The following is a 6,550-nucleotide window of genomic DNA, read 5'->3' as shown; positions in this document are numbered from 1 at the left end:
CGTTTTTTCCTACATAATGGTCTTATTTCTGAGCTTGCTTATGATTATGTTGCATTATCGCATGGTGGTATAGCTTGGTATTGTAGTGATATTAACTCTTATTTTTTCTATTTATTTTTAGTTGTATCAATTGTGAGTTCTTTCATGTCTTGATGTGTAATCAAGGAAATTACTCCAAAATATTTTATATGCTCATGGAATGATAAGTGAAAAGTTAACTCTATTGTTATATATATCTGCTCATAGTTGCATGGTTGGATTGCCAACATTATGGCCATAATATTCCTACATATATAATTGATTTATAACCATGTAACTCATGACATTCTTGTAGCTGCAATGCACTTATAACCTTTAAATTACACATTGCAAGTTACAGCTGAAATTATTGGTTCATTAACTCATCTTGTATCCAAGTGTGTATATGAACAGTGAGCATGGAGATTTAGTGGCAACGAGGATAGAGTTTTGTAATATGTTTTATACAAAGATAAGCATTACAAGTGGAGAAGTGTGTTCTTAGGTAAACAGACGATTTCAGATGCAACTATGAACTCCGTTTCGCAGATTTAGACAATTTGTAATTGCAATAGTTGCATTTTCATTTCCATTTGTAGTGATTTTTAATTTCTAATTTGTAATAGTTTCACCATAGTGAAAGGAAAGGGGAAAGAAAGAAATTATATACCTTTGGGTTTAGAGAAAGTTTTTGGGACTAATTTTATTATTCCCAAAGTGTTTTGGTTTTCTATAATAGAAACCAAAGTAGAAAACCAAAGTTTAGCCTTGGCTAAATAATATTTCTGATTTGTTCAAAAATGGCAACTAAGATGGATTTGATTTCAAACCTTTGTGGTTAGAGGAAGTCTTTGGGTTTAATCTTTTTATTCCCTAAGTAGTAGGAAACCAAGTTTTGAGAAAGTCTTTGGTTATAATATGATTATTTCCAAAGTGTTTTGTTTTGGGTAAAGAAACCAACTTTTAGCATTAGCTAAAATATTTCTGATTTTTATTTAGAAATAATGGGTACAGTTCCGGGAGTACTGGTTAACTTTTATGAGTGGTATAATTCTGATAACAAATTTTAATTGCTTATGAGTTTTGTAAACTTGGTTTGTTTTAACCTAGTTTATCCCCTGAAAAACTTAATTCTATATTTGTTTCTCATGGATTAGAAGTCAACATACTCTTGAAAGTTTTGCCTAAGATTAATTGGGTCTTAAGTGGGACTGGTGTGACCCCTCCAGTCTTCCTGGAAACTTTCCTGACCATGTTTAACTCTAGGGTAAGTGGTGAGATCAATTTTGAATAAATTTTAGACTATGGATTTTATAGTGTTAAGTTTAGTTTCTAGAAAAACAGAATAGTGAAATTCTATTGTGATTTTTCAGAAATGGCTTCAAGAGGTGACAATAGAAAATGTTGTTCCACTCGACGACCTTAAGCCTTACAAGGTTCTTAAAGGAAGATCTAGAGAGATCAAGTATGATTAGAGGAAATCATAAGACTGCATGATAATATCTTTGAATGAATCATAGGCAATTAGGATGTTATCCTTGTGTTAATTATAGCACGTATGATTGTTATGTAACTTTGCTTAAAAGCAAAGATGAGACAACCCGTTAGGGTGGGTGAATATATTTTTTGAAATTTTAAATTCTAAATATATTCTTAAATTGGTGGCTCTTAGTGAGTACAAGATCATTGATCATAGAGATAGAAAACTGGTGGTTCCTAGGAGGTGTTAGACCACTGGCTATACAATTATGAGATTGTGACTCCTAATAGTAAACAGATTATTGATTACATGTTAAGACATGATGGTTCCTAGTAGTAGAGATGCTACTGATCATATGTCAAGACATGATGATTCCTAGTAATGAAAGTGACTACTGATCACATTTAAAACATTGTGGTTCCTAGTAGTGGAGAGTCTACTGACCATATGATGAGAAATTAGTGATTCCTACTGATAAGACTACAGGCCATGTTATGAAGTTCTGAATAGTAGACTATTGATCACTAGGTTTGTGATTCCAAATAGTAAGGCTATTGACTTCAGAGTGACATGTTGGACCAAACTTGTTTTGGTGCCTTGAATTCTAGAAAAACCAAATTCGGTTAATGACGCACTGGGAATATATTTTCTGTGATATGATTTTGAGAGTTTCATAATTATTGTGACACAAGGAATTGTTTAAAGACCCTGTATGAATTTTTGGAGAGGCCGAGAGCGTTCGTATAAATTCTACAAATATGGCGTTGTTATGCAAAAGGTGACAAATGTGGAGGTGTCATGCAGAATGTGGCAATATCTAAACCCAAGCGGGTAGGATAGACCTGAAAATCTGTTAACTTTATGTTCAATGGTTATGCACAATAAAGTAGTGCATATCGGTTTTCTTGTGGACGAATCTAATATTCAAATTTACACAAAATTACAATCATGGAATTGAGGAAGCAATTTTCATGAGGAAAGAGATAAGTCTAGAAGATGTTAAAAGGTTAGGACTTTAAAGTTCTTTTGTCTGAACTTCTTAAACCTATATGGTGGCTAGTGAGGCTAAAAGTTTCTTTGAAGCTGTGATTTCTCTATAAAGAAGTTATTAAATTAACTTGATCCTGTAAACGTAGTAATCCTTGAAATGCAAGCAAATGAAAGCCGATGAGACAATCTTGTTATCAAATGAGGCTTGGATTACTTTGGTATGTGATCAGTAGTTATGGTGGGTGTAATCGCAATTGTGCGAAATCTGGAGTTACATCAAATGGGTATTACAGACAACTTTCCTAAATGAAGATTTAGATAATGGAACAACCTGAAGGGTTTTTCATTTTGAGGATAAGGAAAGTCTGTAAGCTTGAGAATCATTTTATGATTTGAAATAAGCACCGAAACAATGGCATGAGAAATTTGACAACACAATGTTGTCAAGAGGGTTTTAAATAAATAGGGATTGGCAATATGTGTATGTCAAAGACATTGACAATAGATATGTCAATTTGTGTCTGTACGATTGGTAATTATGAGAAGATGTTCAGAATTACCAAGAAGTTGTAAATTCTAAGGTTGGCATGAAAGATATAGGCCTTATAAATGTGATTACCAGAACATCTGGTAGTATTGTACTTTCTCAGTTTCATTATACTGATAAGATACTTGAGAAATTCAGTAAATCAGATACAAGTGTGTCGAGAACACCGGTAGACTTGAGTCCACATTTGGCTGAGAATAATGGTGAGAGTGTATTTCAACTAGAATATTCTCGGGTCATTGGAAGTTTAAAGTATCTAATGAGGTGTGCAAGGTCATGTATAGCCTACTCAGTAAGTAGGCTAAGCAGATACACAAGTAATCTCAACGCCTATCGTTAGAGGGCGTTTGTGCGGGTACTAAGGTACTTATAATGAAGTCGAGATTATAAGTTGCATTATCCCAGATATTTGGTTGTACTAGAAGGGTATAGTGACGTCACCTGGATATCTGATATAAAGATTACAAATCCATTAGTGGATTTGTTTTCATTATTGGAGGTGCAACTGTGTCTTGAAAATCTTCCAAACAGATGTGTATTATGAGATCAATTGTGAAATCAGAATTCAATGATTTAGATAAAGCTACTAAAGTAGCTGAATGACTTTGCCATTTTCTTGAGAATATTCCGTGTTGATTGAAACTTGTACTAGCAATTTTGTATACTTTGCGATAACCAAACAAGTATTGGTAAGGCATAGAGTAATACGTATAATGGAAGGTCTAGACATTTTCGTCGTAAATATAATTCCATACGACGATTACTCTCGTGTGTTGTCATTATAGGCTATATACAGTTTAAGGACAATATTACGAATCCGTTAACCTAAGGGTTAAATTGAGAGTTAGTAAGAAGTCATCAAGAGGAATGGGGTTAAGGCCTTTAGCGAATGTTACCATAATGGAAAACCCAACTTAGTTGACTGGAGATCCCAAGATCTAGGTTCAAAAGGACAACCTAATTGCGTGTAACAGATGAGTCACTGTGGAGGTAAATGCTCCTGCCCATTCCTTTATATAGTGATACCCTGTGGGGTGGGAGGTTAAGCTGATACTTTTAATGACCTAAGTGTTGTGAATAGTCAACCGTGGTATAGTGAGACCACTCATGTAGGTCACCTATGTGAGTGCGAAGTGGGGTTGCTTCTTTAAGAATTGATAAGGCTGAATTCTTTAAAAACACTCACTGAACTAGGCTAGTGTCCCAGGGCCAAACCGTACACACCAGTGAGAACAAGAATAATGGTTGGAGTAATTCTTGTGTGAGGTCTATTGTCTCGATTTACAGAAATAACAGGACAGTTCAAGACATCATGTTCACTGGTCAGCCAGTAAATTTGATAGGCTTTCACTACGAAAGGTTAAAAGCCAACAACTACATTTTATGATGCAGAGTTATTCTGTGTGCTCTCTTTCCGAGTCTTTGTTGTTAAGCGTTGTTCATTTTTCTTTATTCGGCCAATTTTATTCATGTGGGGGATTGTTGGAAAATAATGGGTTTTCGGCAACTTTAATTCGAAATTAAAGTAGGACCCAACTGTTGATTGAGGTAGGTCTGAGTGGTTTTATATTATCTTAAGTGAGAAGGTTGCCATACAAAAATAATGAGCCGAAACCATTGAGTTGTGAATGAGAATTGTCTTATAAAGTGGGCATCAATAAAGTTGGGCTTAGATTTGGACTTAGTCTTAGTTTGGACTGGGCCTAGATTTGTTCTTGTACATATGTTGGGTTTGGTCTTAGCCTTGGACTTGGACTTAATCTAGAGCTTGGGCTAAGCTGCTGTGTTGGACTTAGCTTGTGCATATATTTGAGAATTGGGCTTGGATCGGGTTGTGACTCAACATTAGTATCCATTTTGTGACCCATCTAGTTGGTTTATTCAACCATCATTATATACATCTTTATTTGTATATTTTAAGTACATGGGAGGTTTAGACCTTTGTAACTCTCATCTTTTGATGATGAAGTTGATGACCATATTAGTGGCCATAGATTTTCAACCTTTGTAACTCTAGCTCTAATGGCTAAAGTTGATGGCCTTGGTTAATGGCACTTGATGGCTTTATTGATGTATAACCTTCATGGCTAGGGATTTGCCTACTTATATAAATAGAGGCCTTTCCCCTTCAATTTAGTAGGATAATTTTGGAGAGTTTTTTTATGAAAAATGGAGATGGTATTTTGAGATAAAAAGTTAGAGAAGGTTTTTTACACAATTTTTTTTCCTATCTTCTTTTGCTAACCCTTTCTTTGGTTTTTATTAGAGAGAGTGTGACCATTGTGAAGTTCGTCGAAACTATTCAGAAAGTGTTTCTGTATTAGCTGGTTTCGACCGTCGTATCTTGAGAGACAGACGCCGGCGTACCTCCAGCATCCATCGGAAGGCGGTGCGTTTGTTTTAAGTGCAGGTTTCGGTTTGCTTCTTTTCTTATTATTTCTTCTTAAATTTTTCAATATTTAGTTTATAAAGATGAGTTCTAATATTTAGTTATCCATGTTAATAATTTGTTCCATTAGTAATGTAATCTAATTTATTTTTGTATTTAGTTGTGTCGTTTATTCTAATATTTCATCATTTATTAAAAAAAATATTGTTATTTTTATTTAATTTATTTTATATATTTTTCTTATATTATAATGAAAAAAATACCAACAGTAAAGAGGGCGCCACTACCCTTTAGGTCCATCCTTGCATACCGTATGTTCTTGTACCAACTCATTTTGTTAAAAAAGTGATTTTAATTAGGTCTTTTTTGTTTTTGTTTTTTTTTTTTTTAAATTTTTGGACAATCTACAAGATTGTTGCAGGCATGAAAGGGAAACATATGTTCCGAAGCGTTAAAACAGAAGTGGTCGGAAGTCCAACTAAACGTGCCAGCCCAGCCTTTGCCTCGAGGCCACCAGGATTGTGATCTTCTCTATTATGTGTGTTAGGTTTTATTCTTGGCAACCCCGTTTGACAAAACTCCTTTCAGTTGTATTTGTTTAGGTTTTATTCTTGGCAACCCCGTTTGACAAAACTCCTTTCAGTTGTATTTGTTTTTGCACCTTTTATTTCAGTGAGGCTATGAGTTTATTAGATGCGAATCCAACCCGAATCGTTCCTTTGTCAATTTCCATGGATCAAAACCGAGGTTGTAACAGGATCTAGTTTTCCAGATTTTCCAATTTGGTCGTCCCGCTCGAGCGGGGAAAGTGACGCTCGAGCGGGGATTGCAAGCTCACAGCATCTCTGCCTCACCTAAAAAAGTACTAGATGGTGTGATTCGACGCTCGAGCGTGGAAACTTTCGCTCGAGCATGAAGCCTATATGAATCACACAATTTTGAAGCCTCCGCTCGAGCGGGAATTCCCATGCTCGAGCGGACCGCGCGAACACAGATTCTATAAATTCGCGTGTTAGGTCAAATCTAGGATTACTTTGGATTTCTATAAGGAATTGGTTTTCTTCCAAAACTGGGATTACTTTGGATTTCTATAAGGAATTGGTTTTCTTCCAAAACTAGGATTACT

Source organism: Camellia sinensis, chromosome 15 (assembly GCF_055761805.1).
Source record: "Camellia sinensis isolate YWXY chromosome 15, ASM5576180v1, whole genome shotgun sequence".
Classification (NCBI taxonomy): Eukaryota; Viridiplantae; Streptophyta; class Magnoliopsida; order Ericales; family Theaceae; genus Camellia; species Camellia sinensis.
Note: the sequence above shows the minus strand (reverse complement) of the source record.